Source organism: Lissotriton helveticus, chromosome 7 (genome assembly GCF_964261635.1).
Source record: "Lissotriton helveticus chromosome 7, aLisHel1.1, whole genome shotgun sequence".
NCBI classification, from domain to species: domain Eukaryota; kingdom Metazoa; phylum Chordata; class Amphibia; order Caudata; family Salamandridae; genus Lissotriton; species Lissotriton helveticus.
The window spans coordinates 637,327,632-637,350,396 of record NC_136068.1 but is presented as its reverse complement, the minus strand read 5'-3'; positions in this window follow the sequence as shown (position 1 = coordinate 637,350,396).

The window sequence follows — 22,765 nt, the reverse complement described above, 5'->3', positions numbered from 1 at the left end:
TAGCGGACTGATGTGTGAATGGGGCCAAAGGCAGCCCAACAATATTTTCTACTATATTTTCGGAGTAGAAGACACCACAAGGCGCTGAGATGCCAAGATCCGGATGGCACCGAGGTGATGTGTAAGTTGCGGACCGATGTGCGAATGGGGCCAAAGGCAGCTCAACAATATTTTCTGAAGAGAATACACCACAAGGCGCTGAGATGCCAAGATCCGGATGGCACCGAGGTGATGTCTAAGTTGCGGACCGATGTGCGAATGGGGCCAAAGGTAGCGTAACAAGATTTTCTGTATGGAAGATACCACTAGGCGTTGAGATGCCAAGATTCGGATGGCACCGAGGTGATGTCTAGCAAGTTGTGCCACTGGTGTGGCCATCGTACAATGGTAAAAGTCGGCGTGGGGCGCCCTATTGGCCTGTGAGATGGTGTCAGTAGCGGACTGATGTGCGAATGGGGCCAAAGGCAGCGCAACAATATTTTCTGACTGACACCACAAGGCGCTGAGATGCCAAGATCCGGATGGCATCGAGGTGATGTCTAAGTTGCGGACTGATGTGCGAATGGGGCCAAAGGCAGCGTAACAATATTTTCTGTATGGAAGATACCACTAGGCGTTGAGATGCCAAGATTCGGATGGCACCGAGGTGATGTCTAGCAAGTTGGTGTGGTCATCCTACAATGCTGAAACTCGGCGTGGGTCACCCCATTAGCCTGTGAGATGGCGTCAGTAGCGGACCGATGTGCGAATAGGCCGAAGGCAGCACAACGCGCCAAGATCCGGATGTCACCGTGGTGGTTTCATAGTTGAGAGGCACTTCATCTGCAGTGGGGCGCCGAGATCCGGATGGCACCGAGGTGATGTCTAGCAAGTTGCTGTACTTGTGTGGTCATCCTACAATGCTGAAACTCGGCGTGGGTCGCCCCATTAGCCTGTGAGATGGCTGTTCTTTGTATTTGGGCCTGGTCCACTAAAATGGCCCTGGGACACCTTAGAACTCGGACGCTTGATTTTTTTTTCCTTTCCTGTACATGCAAAAAAAGGTAAATGCCCGGTATGTTACACGCTTCATCTGCCACGATGAACTCTCCAGAGGAACCGAAAAAAAATATAGTTGTGGTAACTATACCATGCATCGTCATATGGAGAGGTGGCACCAATTAATTATAGTGCTGCATAAAAGAGAGATTTGGAGGAGAACCCCTGACCTGCTAGTACATTCATTAAAGAAGTGGCACTGAGAGCTTCAGAGGCAAGGGAAACGGTCCCAAATATTTAGAAGAACTTTGGAAAGATTAAAATGACATGTTTAGATTGTGGTAAATTAATTTCATGTGGGCAGATGTGTGTTACTCTAATAAATACAGCATATGAACATCATCATAGTCGATGGTTGGTAGAGACATTTTGACTATATCCTGGACCTGCCCGTCCTCGCCCAAAATGGCGCCGGAATAAATGGGACTCGTAACTCCTTGTTGTGTACTGGTTGCAGAACCTTGAAATCACGAGATACGTATGCAGTTTTGAAGCACATGGCGGGCGGGGACGAGAATTGATTGAATATTTCGACATCCCTATTGATATTAAGTTCTGATGTGTTATTGATTACTGTACTGTTGAAAATTCGAATTAACGTCACCCATGGTACTTGCCCGCAAATGTATATCTAGATAATTTTATTGTAACTGGCCCTGTCGTATTTTAATTATAAAATGTACGTCCACCGATTCCGTAACTGTTAGACACCTTAGTTTTTGCAACCTAATGGCCCGCCCGTTACGTTCCTCTACAGTGTAAATGTCTATTCATCATATACGATTACAGTTTGCTCCGTGGCAGGCCCACGTGGTTATAGGCTCGTATTTGTATAATGAAATTTTCACAATAAAGGTTTTTAAAAGAAAACATGGTAGTAGTGTATACATTGGTAAAGTTTTTAATAATAGTCACTGTTTTAGAATCATTAAAAGGCAAGTGAAATAAAGCAGACCAATTACATGAAGGGTAAAAGGTATAATACGAAGGAACGCAGTAAAGATAAATGGTCAAGGGCTGTTGTGTTTTCTATTCCTGCAACATAAAGTGATCGATAAGAATCTCATATTCAGGCGTATCGGCGACTAAGAGAGCAGGTCGACCCTCTTTTGCTCAACGGCTCCGTCATGGGACGAAGAAACGCTCTTTTTCTCGAAAAAAGAATATATTTTACTTGCAGGACAGTTGTAAAATTTCCGGGAAAGTACATTAGCCTGGAACATTATAACATATATTTAAGAGAAAATAATGTTCGGAAGTAATTAAAAGCGTAATTTTTAGGTGATATGACCAAGGCTTTCATCATTAGAATAAGAAAAGTAAAATGAACCAATGAAAAGTTTTATTAACAAGTCACATGACTTGTTATGCTTACGTTACGCGCTGCGCGCCCCGGATGACTTCCGGATGCGCTAACGCGGCGCGTCATATGACGCATTACGCGACAACGCAGGTCCAGAATATAGTCAAAATGTCTCCACCAACCAGCGGTCGAAACACAACCCCTTTCAGCAGGCTAAATAGTTCTGTTAAATGACAACAGAAGGGACAGGCAACAAGAACCATCAGTCAAAGAGGGGAGGGCTAGTTCTTCTCTACCGGGTTACATTGGGGCGCTACCGGAACTGATCGAATTGGTAGTCTACAGTGTTTCTGGATGTTTCAGACCGAAGCTGTGGTTAGCATGAGAGCAGCACCATTTCGTAGCTCCGTTGTGGCCATTCCGCAACCAATCATGGCAGCCGCTCTTTATCGTTATTTTGGGCGGGGTGGGTGGCGGAGCCGAGCTGTTTTGCAGCCATCATTGTGTGGAGTTCAGTTCATCTCACTAGTTTTGTATTTGTCATGAGGGGTTGTTCCTAATGTTTCTATTTTAGCGAGGTCAAAAAGAGATCCCATTAGTGGCCTACTGATTTTGCTCGATTCCTTTTCTTTTTTTTTACACGATTTTTCGTTATCTGCAAAGACTAAACAGAGTATTGCGACTCTGTGTTTGTTTGTAAATAGAGAATGAACCAAAGAGAACTAATTCTAAAACAGTAAATACTTGGATAACAATCAATCAAATGGAGAGAGAAGCAGGCACGACGGATTACAACGGGGGCAAAGGCCTGCGTTAACTACCTTTCACTATCTGCAAAGAGAGAGTACTCCTAATAGAAATGAGGGGGGGGGGCACCATTCAAAGCAGATCAGTGTGCATAAACACGAAAATGTTTTCACTTACCACGTACTTGACATTCGACAGCTTATGATATTTGCTATTAAAAAACCATTGAAATTCACTGAAAAAACCATAGGTTATAGACCATATATAGTTAGGAATTAGCATTTACAAAACCTTGAAAATTCACTGAAAAAACCATAGGTTATAGACCATATATAGTTAGGAATTAGCATTTAAAAAACCTTATTTTACTCACACAAAACCATTGAAATTCCATATATAGTTAGTTGCACTAACTATATATTGCGCACCCGCAATCCACTGCTGATCATGTCACATATTACATCATTCATGACATGGTCAGTGACATCACTGATGTCGGAAACACGGTTCCTGCTTCACCGTATAAACACCAACACCAGTCCTACTTCCCCAAGAGAAAGCAGGTCCGACACATGCTCGGAGTTTGACAGAAGGCTTTTTTTCCAAATTCAGGCGCTTGATTTACAGGTCGATGGAAACGCTTGGCAGACGCATTTCATATATATGTGGAGGAGTGTGGCTCAATGGTTAGAGCGGCAGACCCTGATGCAGAGTTCTAGCCAGGGACCAGGGTTCGATTCCCGCCTCGGCCGGGTCTCGGGCTCAATTTCCTCGGACCAGTTAATTCTCGCCTCGGTGCCTATTCTAATCACGGGCCCCACGCTGCAACTCTGGGCAATAGCTTGCTTAGCCTCCACACCGGCCCCAACAGCGCTAAGGATGCCTGGCTTCACCCTGGGGATGTCCAGGAGTGGACACTTCACAGGGAAAGCCAGGAGGGGTTCCAAAGCGGTATGAGTATCAGCGCCAGGAAGCCGAATAGACGACACCGCAAGGTGACCGTCTGGTGACAGTGCACTCTATAAGTACCATGACATTTACATTTACATATATATATATATATATATATTTATATATATATATATATATATATATATAAATATATTACCTACTGGCGGTCGCCAGTAGGTATATATAGTTAGGATTTTTTCTCTATGGGATTTTTGAAAATTCTATGTCTAATAACTTTGGCGTTTGTGGACGGAATTGGCTGAAATTTTCAGGAAAATGGCATATTTTGTTTCTTAGCAGCCCTTGAAAATTTGGGGGGGGTTCGTCAAGGGGGGGCCGAGAAAAAAGCGGGGTCCCAAAACGTGTTTTTAACATTGAGTTTTCCATAGGGCGGTTGGCCTCACTTTTAGCCCGAACGGCTGAATGGATTTGCACGAAACTTGGCAAAATTGTAGGGACTGGTAGCCCGATGTGCCTTTGCTAGGTCTCAATATATGTGCTCCAGTGGATTTTGAGAAATTAACGTTCAAAAAAAGATATATATCTGTAACAGCGGACCGGGCAGCGCTCCGGTTCGCGGACTTTTCGCGGTACGGAGCTTTGTGAAGCGAAGCTGATTGGTTCTCCGGCGTCTGTGAACATTCCAAACAGTCCGTAGCGGCCGCCATCTTGTCTCTCGGTAGGATCGAGAGACAAGAGGAGGCCAAAGCGAAGGGGCAAATGACCATAAGGGGGCATAGTAGATCCTCGCTGACCCCCTAGGTTTGATGTGGAGGTTTTAAAAGGGTCCCGCGGGGCAAAACAAAATAATAATAATAATAATCGAACGGCTGAATGGATTTGCACGAAACTTGGTAAAATATTAGGGACTGGTAGCCCGATGTGCCTTTGCTAGGTCTCAATATATGTGCTCCAGTGGATTTTGAGAAATTAACGTTCAAAAAAAGATATATATCTGTAACAGCGCTCCGCTTCGCGTACTTTTCGCGTAACGGAGCTTTGCGAAGCTGATTGGTTCTCCGGCGTCTGTAAACATTGCAAACAGTCCGTAGCGGCCGCCATCTTGTCTCTCGGTAGGATCGAGAGACAAGAGGAGGCCAAAGCGAAGGGGCAAATGACCATAAGGGGGCATAGTAGATCCTCCTTGACCTCTTAGGTTTGATGTGGAGGTTTTAAAAGGGCCCCGCGGGGCAAAAAAATAATAATAATAATAATCGAACGGCTGAATGGATTTGCACGAAACTTGGCAAAATTGTAGGGACTGGTAGCTCGATGTGCCTTTGCTAGGTCTCAATATATGTGCTTCAGTGGATTTTGAGAAATTAACGTTCAAAAACAAGATATATATCTGTTACAGCGCTCCGCTTCGCGGAGATAAAATTATATCTGTATTACCTAGCTGTTGCTAACACCAGTTAGCGACGGCTAGTAGGAGATAGCGACCATCTTGGGCCCCACTTTGCATGTGAGTGATATTTATCACTAATGACATGCAAAGTGGGCATGCCAAGATGTTAGCGACTGGAAACAGTCGCTAACATCGCTATCTCCTATTATCAACTTTTGGAAATATTCGCGATAAGCGCGAATATCTCCAAAAGCTAGCACCTGCCCTGAGCAGTTCTTAGCCATGTTATCCAATGGGAGGTGGATAACATGGCTAAGAGCATTAGCTCGGTAATGCATGAATATCGCTGAGTTTTCAGCGATATTAATGCATTGCGGTCGTTTTTTATCGTATTTGCGATAAACCTTGATAATAGCAAGGTTTATCTGCGATAATTTCTGACGATGCTTAGCGGTAAAAAAATCGTTGCTAAGCATCGTTAGGGATAAATATCGCTTAACTTTGGTAATATGCCCCAACGTCTGTTAACGTTTGATTCGAAGGAAATCAGGAAGTGTTGTAAAACATTGTCTGCGCCATCTTGTCTTTTTTCAAATGCCACACTTTTGTCGTGCACGGCAGTCATTTTAGATGCCTTGACCAGACCCACTCTGTGCACGCTGTCGATCCTTAGCATGGCTCCCCACCCTCGCAAGCATCTCCCCCAGGCAGTGGTCACCCCCGCTCTCTGTCTTATGCATGGGTAATAAACCTCCCCCCATCTGCGTTGCTCTTCCCTGAGAATCACACCCTGTGCCCGCCCGACACCTCCCTTTCGCCCTATTCACTACCGCACCCTCTGACACTCCTTTTCCTCTGTGTCCGATTGTCCAGGCCGGTCCTAGGGTATCAGCTAGCCCTGCAGATGTAGTTTATGGCCCCAGCTGTAAAGAATCACCCCTCTTCAAAGGAGTTATAGTAGATCAAGGCCCACACTCGATGAGATCCGTCACAGCAGACGCGTTCCTATTATCTGAAAACCATCCTGTATTGTGATTGGGGAGGGGACCGAGCCTGAAGCGGAAGATTCCAGGGATGACTCTTTGTACATCAAAGTTTTTACAATTATGTGGTCACATTAAAAATATATAGCACTCCGACAAAGTAGTAAGATTATAAAACTTTAATAACTTATAAATATATACAAGAAAACAAAAACAGTAATAACATATAAACATTTTTAGGGAAAAACAACGAAGTAGCGGTCGGCTGTGCGAATAGTCCCAACGCAGCACAACGTCCAGATTTCTGGCGTGGGGCGTCGCGGGGGGTGGGTCATCAGTACCAAACTGTTGTGCGAATAGTTCCAAGGCAGCAGAACGATGGCACCAAGGTGATGTCCAGTAAGTTGCCGCACTGGTTTTGGTATCCTACAATGCTGCTCCGAATAACGGCGTGGGGCGCCCCGGGGGAGGCGGCGTGAACGGGCCTCTCCAGGTGGAGTCTGATCTGTTGTAGTGGGGCGCCCCTTTACCGTTTCAGTTGCCATTCCGTCCGTTTTTGGTCCACTGTGTCAAAAGCCGCAATTCAGCTGAGTTGCGCCCACTCTTGCGGTGCAGCGATAGGCGGCTGTCACAGGACTCTCAAAATGGCGGCAGGCTGTTTCCTTTTTGGGCCTGGTCCACTGAAATGGCCCTGGGACACCTTGGAAATCGGACGCTTGTCTGCTAGGTCTTGGACCCCATTCTCGAAAGCGTCCCCTCCGCCTTGAGGATTCATCAAAAGTTTTGGGGGCCCCCGACTCCTGTAGGCTTCTGGTGGGTAGCGGCTGCCATGATTGCTCGCGGAATGACCACGACGGAGCTACGAGATGGTGGTGCTCTCATGGTGACGCCAGCTTCAGTCTGAAACATCCAGAAACAAGGTGGGCCTTTCATCGTTTGGGAAAAAAAAAAAGTTTTCATCCAATGAAAAGTGTTGTTTTTAGGTCATATGATCAAGCCTTCCATCATTAGGAAACCAAAAGTAAAATGAACCAATGAAAAGTTTTATAAACAAGTCACATGACCTGTTATGCGGCATAGGGTATAAAATGCGGAGAAAATACGTTGGCACGTGAGGCGGCGTCAGTAGCGGACCGATGTGCGAATAGGCCGAAGGCAACACAACGCGCCAAGATCCGGATGGCACCGAGGTGGTGTCCAGCAAGTTGCAGCACTGGTGTGGCCATCCTACAATGCTGAAAGTCGGCGTGGGGCGCCCCGTTGGCCTGTGAGTTTGCGTCAGTAGCGGACCGATGTGCGAATAGGCCGAAGGCAGCACAACGCGCCAAGATCCGGATGGCACCGAGGTGGTGTCTAGTAAGTTGCCGCACTGGTGTGGCCATCCTACAATGTTGAAAGTTGGCGTGGGGCGCCCCGTTGGCCTGTGAGATGGCATCAGTAGCGGACCGATGTGCGAATGGGGCCAAAGGCAGCGCAACAATATTTTCTGAATAGAAGACACCACAAGGCGCTGAGATGCCAAGATCCGGATGGCACCGAGGTGATGTCTAGGAAGTTGCTGTACTGGTGTGGCCATCCTACAATGGTAAAAGTCGGCGTGGGGCGCCCTGTTGGCCTGTGAGATGGTGTCAGTTGCGGACCGATGTGCGAATGGGGCCAAAGGCAGCGCAACAATATTTTCTGTATGGAAGATACCACTAGGCGTTGAGATGCCAAGATCCGGATGGCACCGAGGTGATGTCTAGCAAGTTGCTGTACTGGTGTGGTCATCCTACAATGCTGAAACTCGGCGTGGGGCGCCCCATTAGCCTGTGAGATGGCGTCAGTAGCGGACCGATGTGTGAATAGGCCGGAACCAGCACAAGGCGCCAAGATCCGGATGTCACCGTGGTGGTTTCATAGTTGAGAGGCACTTCATCTGCAGTGGGGCGCCGAGATCCGGATGGCACCGAGGTGATGTCTAGCAAGTTGCTGTACTGGTGTGGTCATCCTACAATGCTGAAACTCGGCGTGGGGCGCCCCATTAGTCTGTGAGATGGCGTCAGTAGCGGACCGATGTGCGAATAGGCCGAAGGCAGCACAACGCGCCAAGATCCGGATGTCACCGTGGTGGTTTCATAGTTGAGAGGCACTTCATCTGCAGTGGGGCGCCGAGATCCGGATGGCACCGAGGTGGTGTCTAGTAAGGTGCACTGGTGTGGTCATCCTACAATGCTGAAACTCGGCGTGGGGCGCCCCATTAGCCTGTGAGATGGTGTCAGTTGCGGACCGATGTGCGAATGGGGTCAAAGGCAGCGCAACAATATTTCCTGAATAGAAGCCACCACTAGGCGCTGAGATGCCAAGATCCGGATGGCACCGAGGTGGTGTCTAGCAAGTTGCTGTACTGGTGTGGCCATCCTACAATGTTGAAAGTCGGCGTGGGGCGCCCCGTTGGCCTGTGAGATGGCGTCAGTAGCGGACCGATGTGCGAATGGGGCCAAAGGCAGCGCAACAATAGTTTCTGAATAGAAGACACCACTAGGCGCTGAGATGCCAAGATCCGGATGGCAACGAGGTGATGTCTAGCAAGTTGCTGTACTGGTGTGGCCATCCTACAATGGTAAAAGTCGGCGTGGGGCGCCCTGTTGGCCTGTGAGATGGTGTCAGTTGCGGACCGATGTGCGAATGGGGCCAAAGGCAGCGCAACAATATTTTCTGTATGGAAGATACCACTAGGCGTTGAGATTCCAAGATCCGGATGGCACCGAGGTGATGTCTAGCAAGTTGCTGTACTGGTGTGGTCATCCTACAATGCCGAAACTCGGCGTGGGGCGCCCCATTAGCCTGTGAGATGGCGTCAGTAGCGGACCGATGTGTGAATAGGCCGGAACCAGCACAAGGCGCCAAGATCCGGATGTCACCGTGGTGGTTTCATAGTTGAGAGGCACTTCATCTGCAGTGGGGCGCCGAGATCCGGATGGCACCGAGGTGATGTCTAGCAAGTTGCCGCACTGGTGTGGCCATCCTACAATACTGCTCCGAATAACGGCGTGGGGTGCCCGAAGGGGGGGGGGTAGGCGGCGTGAACGGGCCTTCCTAGGTGGAGGCTCGTCTGCTGTAGTGGGGCGCCCCTTTACCGTTTCAGTTGCCATTCAGCTGAGTTTCGGCTGCTCTTGATGCTACAGCGACAGGCGGCTGCAACAGGTCTCTCAAAATGGCGGCCTGTTCTTTGGATTTGGGCCTGGTCCACTAAAATGGCCCTGGGACACCTTAGAACTCGGACGCTCGATTTTTTTTTCCTTTCCTGTACATGCAAAAAAAGGTAAATGCCCGGTACGTTACACGCTTCATCTGCCACGATGAACTCTCCAGAGGAACCGAAAAAAAATATAGTTATGGTAACTATACCATGCATCGTCATATGGAGAGGTGGCACCAATTAATTATAGTGCTGCATAAAAGAGAGATTTGGAGGAGAACCCCTGACCTGCTAGTACATTCATCAAAGAAGTGGCACTGACAGCATCAGAGGCAAGGGAAACGGTCCTAAATATTTAGAAGAACTTTGGAAAGATTAAAATGACATGTTTAGATTGTGGCAAATTAATTTCATGTGGACAGATGAGTGTTACTCTAATAAATACAGCATATGAACATCATCATAGTCGATGGTTGGTAGAGACATTTTGACTATATCCTGGACCTGCCCGTCCTCGCCCAAAATGGCGCCGGAATAAATGGGACTCGTAACTCCTTGTTGTGTACTGGTTGCAGAACCTTGAAATCACGAGATACGTGTGCAGTTTTGAAGCACATGGCGGGCGGGGACGAGAATTGATTGAATATTTCGACATCCCTATTGATATTAAGTTCTGATGTGTTATTGATTACTGTACTATTGAAAGTTCGAATTAACGTCACCCATGGTACTTGCCCGCAAATGTATATCTAGATAATTTTATTGTAACTGGCCCTGTCGTATTTTAATTATAAAATGTACGTCCACCGATTCCGTAACTGTTAGACACCTTAGTTCTTGCAACCTAATGGCCCGCCCGTTACGTTCCTCTACAGTGTAAATGTCTACTCATCATATACGATTACAGTGTGCTCCGTGGCCGGCCCACGTGGTTATAGGCTCGTATTTGTATAATGAAATTTTCACAATAAAGGTTTTTAAAAGAAAACATGGTAGTAGTATATACATTGGTAAAGTTTTTAATAATAGTCACTGTTTTAGAATCATTAAAAGGCAAGTGAAATAAAGCAGACCAATTACATGAAGGGTAAAAGGTATAATACGAAGGAACGCAGTAAAGATAAATGGTCAAGGGCTGTTGTGTTTTCTATTCCTGCAACATAAAGTGATCGATAAGAATCTCATATTCAGGCGTATCGGCGACTAAGACAGCAGGTCGACCCTCTTTTGCTCAACGGCTCCATCATGGGACGAAGAAACGCTCTTTTTCTCGAAAAAAGAATATATTTTACTTGCAGGACAGTTGTAAATTTTCCGGGAAAGTACATTAGCCTGGAACATTATAACATATATTTAAGAAAAAATAATGTTTGGAAGTAATAAAAAGCGTAATTTTTAGGTCATATGACCAAGCCTTTCATCATTAGAATAAGAAAAGTAAAATGAACCAATGAAAAGTTTTATTAACAAGTCACATGACTTGTTATGCTTACGTTACGCGCTGCGCGCCCCGGATGACTTCCGGATGCGCTAACGCGGCGCGTCATATGACGCATTACGCGACAACGCAGGTCCAGAATATAGTCAAAATGTCTCCACCAACCAGCGGTCGGAACACAACCCCTTTCAGCAGGCTAAATAGTTCTGTTAAATGACAACAGAAGGGACAGGCAACAAGAACCATTAGTGAAAGAGGGGAGGGCTAGTTCTTCTCTACCGGGTTACATTGGGGCGCTACCGGAACTGATCGAATTGGTAGTCTACAGTGTTTCTGGATGTTTCAGACTGAAGCTGGGGTTAGCATGAGAGCAGCACCATTTCGTAGCTCCGTCGTGGCCATTCCGCAACCAATCATGGCAGCCGCTCTTTATCGTTATTTTGGGCGGGGTGGGTGGCGGAGCCGAGCTGTTTTGCAGCCATCATTGTGTGGAGTTCAGTTCATTTCACTAGTTTTGTATTTGTCATGAGGGGTTGTTCCTAATGTTTCTATTTTAGCGAGGTCAAAAAGAGATCCCATTAGTGGCCTACTGATTTTGCTCGATTCCTTTTCTTTTTTTTTTTACACGATTTTTCGTTATCTGCAGAGACTAAACAGAGTATTGCGACTCTGTGTTTGTTTGTAAATAGAGAATGAACCAAAGAGAACCAATTCTAAAACAGTAAATACTTGGATAACAATCAATCAAATGGAGAGAGAAGCAGGCACGACGTATTACAACGGGGGCAAAGGCCTGCGTTAACTACCCTTCACTATGTGCAAAGAGAGAGTACTCCTAATAGAAATGAGGGGGGGGCACCATTCAAAGCAGATCAGTGTGCATAAACACGAAAATGTTTTCACTTACCACGTACTTGACATTCGACAGCTTATGATATTTGCTATTAAAAAACCATTGAAATTCACTGAATAAACCATAGGTTATAGACCATATATAGTTAGGAATTAGCATTTACAAAACCTTGAAAATTCACTGAAAAAAACATAGGTTATAGACCATATATAGTTAGGAATTAGCATTTAAAAAACCTTATTTTACTCACACAAAACCATTGAAATTCCATATATAGTTAGTTGCACTAACTATATATCGCGCACCCGCAATCCACTGCTGATGATGTCACATATTACATCATTCATGACATGGTCAGTGACATCACTGATGACATCACTGATGACATCTCAAATGACATCACTGCGAAACCGACTAAACAAGTACAGATGTCAAACAAAAAAAACTGGGAGATAAAGGAACTGATCACTTGCAAAACAACACATGTTGTCTATGTCGTCGAATGTCCATGCCCCATGAGGTATGTGGGCAGTACAGTGTGCGAACTAAAAAAACGCATTCTTGAGCACGTTCGGGCGACTATTCATAAGGATAAGGCTAACGCAATAGCTAAACACATGGAACTGTATCACCAAAGTGACTGGAGCCAACTAAAATTCTTTGGTCTGGAAAGTATCCCTAAGAAAGAAAGAGGGGGAGACAGAGAGAGGCTCCTGAGACAAAAGGAATCCCGCCATATCCTAAACCTACGAACCATAACGCCCTATGGGTTGAACCAGTCTGAAGAGTTATATACACATTTGTAAGAGTTTCGCTTCGATAAATTGTTTGGTTGCCCACTATATATTCACAGTATCATGACTGGGGATGACACACATTATGTATGATGATGAGAATGGAAATGTCATTAATGTCTGAATTTCATAGGCGGGACTTCAATGCTACGTTATGAATTAGAAAAAATTAATATAGTGATACAATTGTGATAAGAATGTATTCCTATAAAGGAGTAAGAAGAGCTTAAATCTTAGCTATTCAGGATTATTTAATCAATGTGTTTGAATCAAGATTATCAAATGAAACACGTAATGTCATCCCACTGGAGGGAAAATATTAGTAGTTAACAGTGTAACTGCCTATGTACTAACGGAGGTAAAATTGTTATGAGGAAATGAAATGAAAAATCTATCTAACCAGTCCCACCAAATAGATCCTCTCATCACTACTGTGTCATAATATCTCAAATCATAATTAATGTGACGTGAATTATGCAGAATATTGGGCAAATATGGAGTAAAGTTAACATTTCAGTAAAAAACTACACGTCCCATAAAGCTTAGAGGCACTGGCAAACCCCTAACAGGAAGTGATGTAATGTATACAATGCAATGCGAGTATATCATGGAGGGGGAGTCAAGTGAACGGTTGATCGTGAGCAAGGTATTTGAAATACCGAAACGCGTAGATCGTAACAACTGCCTGTGGAATGTAATGAAAAAATAAAAAAAATTGCAAAATATAACCCGTGGAGTGCGACCCAATTGTTTCCTTCGTGAGGGAGCTGTGATAAATGGATTAGCAGCGTGGTTCAGCTGCAGGGCACCGCACCCTTTTTGAGCGCTGTCAGAGTGGCAAAAGGAACCAGCAATGGAAAATATATATATATAGACCGTCCTCGGAAAACGGCGCCGGGAAACTCAAGAGGGAGAACTGCTGCGAGAAGGTGTACCCGCCTTTCGTGTTTGTTGACAGCGTCACGCTGATGAAGTAACCTGTTAATCCTCTCCTCCCGGTCTATACTTTGTGCTTTGCTTTTGAGACTTATCCGGTCTCGGAGTGCGACTTCACTCACACAGTGAAACTCCACCATACAGGATCATTAGAATACACGTATCCGAGGTGGCCTTTGCACCTCACCTAACAGGCCCTGAAGATTCGCAGTCTGTTTCCCTGCGATGAAACACGTGTTGGCCTACCTAAAGGAACAATAAATGAAATTCTTTCGTACCAACAACGGATTACATCCTGAATTTCTTTCCCTATTTTGTCTGAAAAATAATTACCGACAATTGATCTACTTCAACTGAGTTGGATGTTGTTCTAATTTTTCCCTCATATTGAGCGAATTGACAGTATTGTTACCATACACCTTAATTACACTTCTGTACAAGTGCAGGGGCATTGTGGTTTTCTTCTTGTTGTAGTATGTACCAAGCTTGGTCCATCGTGGAGCGGTTGTGAGGTTTTACCGTTCGCCCCATTGCCTGTACTAACTTTAGAATACCTTTGTTTCAAACTATAACTATACGGACACTCTGGTTGTGCGCCTGGTAATTCTGGAATACCCATAAAAAAACCCTTAGTTGCCAGTATATATATATATATATATATATATATATATATATATTTTGGTGGCAAACAACTCTCCTTCCGATCCACACTGGGCGCTGAGGAGGCTCTATAGCCGAAATGCATACGCCTGTTATCTGCCAAGCCTGAAATAAAGAAGCACCAAGCTGTTCCCCTTGTGTGGCCTCTGCCTTTCTTTTGGAGGGTTTGTTTGATATATATATATATATATATATATATATATATATATATATATATATATATATATATATATATATATGTATATATATATATATATTATTTCCACAAGAATCCCGTTCAGAATTCACAATAAAAACGCACTCACGGGTTTCAGTTTCTCCTTTTTCTTACTTTAATCCAATTTAGCACACGAGGATTTCACAAGGACAACCAACGCGTTTCGCTATGTCAATAGCTTGATCACGGTCAGTTGTTGCTGTCTGAATTAACCAATAAGAACGTTTACAACACATCATGTGATAATAAAAGATGCAACAATCACTAGAGAAATGCATAATGGTATTTGTAGTGTAAAACTACCCCAGTTGTTAACTATTTGGGAGAAACCGGTTTCTAACAGTCTATTTTATATTCAAATATTTAATGTATGATTTCTATTCCTCTATAGGTATTTTACTGATGTTATTTGTTTTCTTTGATTATTTACATTCCTATGTTGTGTATCATAAGGATGTCTATAGGATTCTGTGATTATCCTCACATATTTTTCTTAAAGCGTTTTGATTCAAACTAAATACAGTGCGCACTGTTCAGTGTTTTGGATGAGCTCCTTTCATTATGGATATATATATATATATATCACCAAATTGCCCTGAAGCATTGGAGGAGCACTCACGATGTTTTGCCATCCAGCCTAATTATGCAGCCTTCTTTCAAAGTGCACGTTTCTTGTTCTCTTCTGCCTACGCGTTTCAGGGCCACAAGCCCCTTCTTCTTGGGCAATAAACAACACACTTGAGCCCTGCATGTCATTTCCGGTATTTATTCACCATTTCCGCTCACCATGGGTGTTAGGATTTTACATTCTCCCTTGGTGTATTGTGGGGCATGAAGTACCTTGATGTTTGATGCAGCATGGAGTCCGTTATGCAGGTAATTATTCTCCTTTTGGTAAGTTCATGTGTGTGTTTAAAATATTTGCATCCATTTCCTCTGAGTGAGTCACGCACTGGAAAGCCTGATTAATTTGCATCTAAAACATCGTACCGATGAAAGTCCTGATAAGTTCAGAATTCCGGCCTGAAATCAGCTGGGAAAACTGTTGTGACCCAGCTGACGATGTTGCTTCCTCCCACGGCCGGGCAGCCGTGCAATAAAATGAATCACCAAATTGCCCTGAAGCATTGGAGGACCACTCACGACGTTTTGCCATCCAGCCTAATTATGCCGTGGGAGGAAGCAACATAGTAACGGCTGTGGGCTTCTGATCGTATGTTGTCATCTCACCATTTTTTTACTCTGTTTTTATGGAGCATTTTCCCGCATGATGCATGGAATGCACAGCCCTGCCACTGATTTTCGTAATTGAAAGAGTGCATGTGTAATGAGTGCAGGGGTAATATCTAGGAGATTGGCGGAGTGCATAAGTAAATTATGGGTGACTTGCATGAGGGCAGGAGTAATGTACGTGAGGTTGTAGGAGTGTAGTAGTAGTACCTGGGTGATTGGAGGAGTGCAGAGATAGTGCATGGGTGATTTTATAAGTGAATAGATACTGGTTAGGTGATTCAAAGAGTACAGGCCTAGTGCTTGGTGATTTGAAGAGTGCAACGGTAGTGCCTGGGTCAATACATTAGTGCATATGTACTAGCTGGATGATTTAAGAAGTGCTTCGGTAATGCCTCTGTAATTGTATACTACAGCAATAACGCCTTTGTGATTCCATGACTACAGGGATAATGCCTGGGTAATTGTATGAGTGCAACAGTAGTGGCTGGGTGATTATATAAATGCATGAGTAGTGGATACAGGATTGAAAGACTGCATAGTTAATACCTTGGTGATTGCATGAGTGCAGCAGTAATGCCTGAGTGATTACAGTAGTTCATATGTAGTGCCTACATCAGTGGAAGACTGCATGGATAGTAGTTGGGCCTGCCTGATTGAAAGAGTGGAAAGATAGTAGCCGACTGAATGAAGCACTGCATACCTAATGAGTTGGTGATTGCATGAGTACAGGGGTAACATCTGGGGGATTAAAGAAGTACATAGGTGACACCTCGGTGATTGCATGTCTACAGGGGTAATATCTGGGGATTTACATGACTACATAGGTAGTTCCTGAGTGAATAAAGGAGTGCAAAGGTAGTGCCTGAGTCATTTCTTAACAGCATGACTACTGGCTGAGTGTTTACATAAGTACAAGGGTAGTACCTCTGTGATTGAAATAGTGCAACAGTAGTGGCTGGGTGATTATATAAGTTAATGAGTAGTGGCTACATGATTGAAAGAGTACATGGGCAATACCTTTGTGATTGTATGAGTGTATAGGTATTGCCTGGGTGATTGCAGGAGTGTAGCAGTAATGCATGAGTGATTACAACAGTGCATATGTACTGCCTGGATCATTAGAAGACTGTATGGGTAGTACTTGGCTGTTTTGCTAACTGCATAAGTGTTGGACCAAGCAAAATATAAAGCAGCAGACTATTACATCACTGAAATACAAGTCTTTCTATATTCTTAGAAGCAAGCATACATATGTCTCTATGTTTACAAAACAATATCATATCTAAAACAAATATATATACAATATTTTATAACTCTATGAGTACTGCCTATGTGATTACAGAAGTACTAAAGCACTACCTGGGTAATTACAGGAGTGCAAAGGTAATGCCTGGGTGATTTCATAAGGGCAGGAGTGCTTCTTGGGTGATTGTGTGACTACTTAGTGCCTGAGTGAATAAAGGAGTGTTAACATACTGCCTGGGTTAATTCTTATCAACATAGGACCAGCCTGCATAATTGCATGACTGCAGGGATAGTACATAAGTAGTGGCTGGCTGATTGCATAACAGCAGGGGTAATATCTGAGGGATACATAGAAAGTGAATAGGTCACTTTATAAGTCCATGTGTACTGCCTGAGTGATTACACTAGTACTAAGGTACTATCTGAGTGATTACAGAAGTGCAAGGTAGTGCCTGGGTAGTTTTATAGGTGCATGAGTACTGGCTGAGTGATTACATAAGTACAAGAGTAGTGCCCTTTGTGATTGAAAGAGTGGAAAGATAGTGACTGGCTGAATGTTAATGAATTGGTGATTGCATGAGCACAGAGGTAACGTCTAGGGGATTAAAGAAGTACATAAGTAACACTTGGGTATCTGCATGACTATAGGGATAATATCTGAGGATTTACATGACTACATAGAAAGTGACTGGGTGATTTTATAACTGCATGGGTACTTCTTGTATGACTGCAGAACTACTCAGGTACTGCCTGAGAGAATAAAGGAGTACAAAGGTAGTGCCTGAGTGATTTCTAAACAGCATGACTACTGGCTGATTGATTACGTAAATACAAAGGTAATACCTCTGTGATTGAAATAGTGCAATGGTAGTGGCTGGATGATTATATAAGTGCATGGGTAATACCTTGCAGATTGCATGAGTGCATAGGTAGTGCCTAGGTGAGTGCATGAGTGTAGCAGTAATGCCTGAGTGATTAAAACAGTGCATATCTACTGCCTGGATCATTAGAAGACTGCATGGGTAGTACTTGGCTGTTTTTATAACTGCATAAGTGTTGGGCCTAGCAAAATATAAAGCAGCAGACTATTACATCACTGGAATACAAGTCTTTCTATATTCTTAGAAGCAAGCATACATATGTCTCTATGTTTACAAAACAATATCATATCTAAAACAAATATATATACAATATTTTATAACTCTATGCGTACTGCCTAGGTGATTACAGAAGTACTAAATTACTACCTGAGTGATTACAGGAGTGCAAGGATAATGGCTGGGTGATTTCATAAGGGCATGAGTACTTCTTGGATGATTGTGCGACTACTGAGTTAATGCCTGAGTGAATAGAGTAGTGTTAACATACTGCCTGGGTGAATTCTTATCAACATATCAGGCATCCTACATGATTGCATGACTGTAGGAGTAGTACATAACTAGTGCCTGGGTGATTGCATGACTGCAGGGGTAACATCTGGGGATTACTGGAATACATAAAAAGTGAGGTGTGATTTTAAACGTGCATGAGTACTGCCGGGGTGATTACAGAAATACTAAGGTACTGCCTGAGTGATTACAGGAGTGCAAAGGTAGTGCCTGGGTGATTCTATAAGTGCATGACCAAGTAGCCACATATCTCAGTCACAACACCATGCACAGCTCAGAACTTCACAGAGTGCACTTCAATGTTCAGACACAGCAAATTATGTGGTATTTTTGAAATATAACTTTTTTCACATCATACAAATTACTCTAATAACTACCATCTCTACAAACCTCACTTTCAGGCTACTGCTTAACCATTCTACAACTACTTATAATATTACACCTACCCAAATAGAAAGTAGAAACCCTTCACATATCTTTAGTAAAAGTCCCACCAGATTACTAAAACATCAAACATTATGCGGCAAACTTCAACTGTACCTCTCTAGAAACTTAAGAAAAGAAGCCTAATTAATAACACCTTATGTCACCATCTTTTACACCACCGTTTTGTGCTGCATCTTCACCATTCTACTAGTACTTACAGTCTTGAGCCTACCACATAAAAAGCAACAACACCTCTTTGTTATACATCATGCACCTCCAAATGTATAAGACATATGAAAATGCATATACAAGTAGAAACATACTTGAGACAGAAGTCCATGCACACCTTAAAATTTGACAGACTCCTCCTCCAAATTTAAAGCAATAGCTAAAAGTATGCGGTATACTACAAATATACATATCCACACACTAAGACAAGCTACCATAATCACTAATACAATTCCAATATACACATAATACTATACAGAATCTATTTCAAACAACATTTAACTACAATAAAATGAACTACAATAAACATCTCTACATTTAATAATATATCTCAAACATTAACGTTCTTGATTAATTATTTAACTTGGAAAATAAAGCTTACACATTATACACCTCACCTTCCACATTAATTTGTAGAGAATAAAATATTGGAAACTCAGAAAAGATTTTCTTATGTACACAATAAATGTTATGCACTGCTCTAAGCAAGGCAAAACAAGTAATAGCAAAGTGTGCCTCTCTTTCTGCCACGCAAATACATGTAAGAAACAAATCACTTTCCTTCCTACATTATTTCAAATTATAAACATTTCTATTGGTTAGACATATTAACCCTGACCTATTGACTTCTAAAAGTGCCCAAACTTGTTCCAGAATTTTCCACACTTCTGTTGTTGGAGTATATGTGGGCTACATCTGGGGGATATGTGTGCTACACTTGGGCTCCTTTTTTACTGGTAGCCATCTTGGAAGACTTCAATTCAATTCAATTAACACTTTCGATCTGATTTAAAAAAAACATATATTATAAAAGTGTACATAAAGCAGTAAACCCTCTTTCCTAATACAATACAATGAGAAACCAGTATGTAAAAATTGATGTTGCAAAGCCCAGCTCAGAGCAACTTCAGGTTAACAGATAAGTAAAGTTCAATGTTTCGCAAGATCAATCTCAAGTACTTTGTGCAAAATACTCAATACGGGGTCCAAGTAAGATGCAACACTCCAATACCTGACCAGTTTGCGCTATATAAAACTGCAAAAAAACAAAAAATAACAAGTGTTTTGCACACTACTGTCATTGGGCTATATGTGAGCTACATCTGGGTGATATTTTCCCTACATTTGGGCTCTTTTTTCGCCGGTGGCAATGTTGGGAGACTTATTTGTTATGAAGTTTCCTAATTTCCTCATTTACTACCGCCTCGGCTGTAGGAAATGCTTTACGTTTTTTACTTTGAATCCATCAAGACGACATTCAGATGTGTAACATATTTGCCATAAATTCAGAATGTTAGCACTCTCATTAGATCACTGTAGTAAAGCTACTTCGCACTAGGGAGTAAACTGGAAGTCTGCTGCTGGTATTGAAAGTGCATGTTTCAGTTTGCAAGTCAGAATTTTTTTAATGATATAGAAGAGGATTTGAGATGTCACTCAAAATGTGCCCTAATTTTTCTTTCTGTAGCACTAAATATCATTTCTATGACAAAATGAACCCCCTCATTTTGTTCCTTTTTATTGTTATCAGTTCATTCCATTTAAGATGGCTTCAGGTGTGCCATAATTTGTCATAAGTAAGCCTGTTAGCTCTCTAGTTGTTCTTTAGAACACTCTGGGAAGCTGCAGTAGAAGACAAAGGAATCAACTGACAGTTTCTGCTCTTGTTGGATGTACATGTTTTACCGAGAATGTCAGACTTCATTCTCACATGACTGAGAAAGATAATGTGAATTTCCAGAAAATATGCTCTCATTTTAGCTTCTGGAGCACCTTCCAAACCTCTATGGGACAAGCATGAGAAAATAGTTTTCTCTCAAACATGATTCATGATATCCCACCAGAAGGTTTTTCACAGGGTAAAATCACCTTAGAACATACCACAATTCCTAGAATTAGTATGGTACCATCAATAAATAAATTCTAATGTAACTAAAGTCTGTAATCACCTTTTATAGTTCTCCTTTTGGTGACTCTCAACACCTTCTATTCACTATAATGCATTTCAATGGGGTGCTATCATGTATATTCGTCCCAAGATGGTTGCCAGCAATTCTAGGATGAAGTGCTGACAACCAATCAGATCTCATGATGAGATGTGTGGTTAGGCTCTGCCCGGATATTGATACTTTTTATTTTTTAATTTCTTAGAAACTACTGAACGGATTTACACCATTTTTAAAAAAGCACACTTTCTAGAACGAGACCTACCTTTTTGCCAAATTTGGTTTAATTCCGTTCAGCAGTTCGGGCTGTAACCTGTTTCAAAATTCAGATGGAAATTAACATGGGGAAAACATGCTTTTGGACCCCCCTTTGTTTTCAGCCCGCTTGACGAATCATCCTGAAACTTTCAACACAGGAGCTGACTGGTCCACCCCATTAATTTTAAATTTTTTGCAAAGATTCGTCAACCGGCGCCAAAGATATTGGCAAAGGAAAAAATGCTTTTTGAACAGTAACTATAACCACCTACTGGCGACAACCAGGAGGTTTTATATAATACCCTCCCCTTTGTCAATGACATGTCATGTGATCAAGCCTCTCGGAGGAGGCGAAACGCGTCATGGCGGACTTGCTGGGTGATAACTTATGCACAATAAAGAACTGAAGAATTTGCACCAGTTACAAGGGACTACTCATCGTCATTTACCTTCGAGTGGGATTTCTTTGTGGCGAGAACCTTTCCATTTTCATGTACCAAGGAGCTTCAGTGGTACGAGTGGAACCCCTCTTCAAGCGTGGGCTTAGCAGCAGGAAGCTGTTGGTTCTGTAACCCAGAACCAGTACTACGAGACTCCGGCTGGAGGAAGCCGCTGATAGCCCCTGTGAGCGGCGCAAGGTTTTACCGGGATCGAAGGAGTCAGCATTAACCGAGTCGGCTGACCGGAGGTGGTGCTGACAGCCCTGCCCAGGTAGGACAAATTGCAGAATTCACAGTGAAGAGTGTGCCCGGAGTGAGCGCGGATATTTATTTTAGCGCTATCATCCGGTTCTCAGTGCTGTGCCTAATACGCCAAAATAAAGCGGCAAACATGTCCGCAGATGTGTTACGACATAAGGAGGAGGCTGCTGAATCCTTGTTCATTGACTCCCCGGCGGGGGAGCCGACCTCTTTGAGATACATTGATACAGGCATTGGCAATCCGAATGTAAGGGAAATGTTTAGGAAACTGGAAAAATGTATGCGCAAAGAACAAGCTAAGTGGTGGGAGAACAAATCATTGTCCAGCTACCTACAAGTGGGGAGAGTGCCGAGAGGTCTCCGCATTACCCTGGCACTGAGCTACGACAATCCAGATCCGGCCATGTTGGCCAAATGGGCCGAAACTCATTTGGAATCTTCGAGTAAATTAATGGGCATTTTGGTCAGGTGCGCGGAGAGTGACAGTGTGAAAATTCAAGCAGAAAATGACAATCTGGAAACAGAAATTAACAAAATGGAAACAAATGACCAAACCAAAAAAAAAAGAGATGACATGATGATCAGGTAGGGGAAGGATGAAGATATAATAAAGAAAAGAAAAGCATTTAAATTTGAGCGAGACCGGCTGTATTACCAAAACGGGCAGGTGTTTACATTTTCCCGCAGATATGACACTGTTAAAGCTCGAGTGGGGAGATCAGGACAAAACACACATGATGAGGTTTCAATTTCAGCCTCATCTACAGATCTGAGCTCCGCAGCTGAAAGTGACCCAGAGGGAGTCCCTACGAGTGCACAAAAGGTGGGGTTTACAAAGCTGTCCCTGGCGCAGGAGGTAAGCTTCCTTTGCCAAGATCGCCGGGACACGCT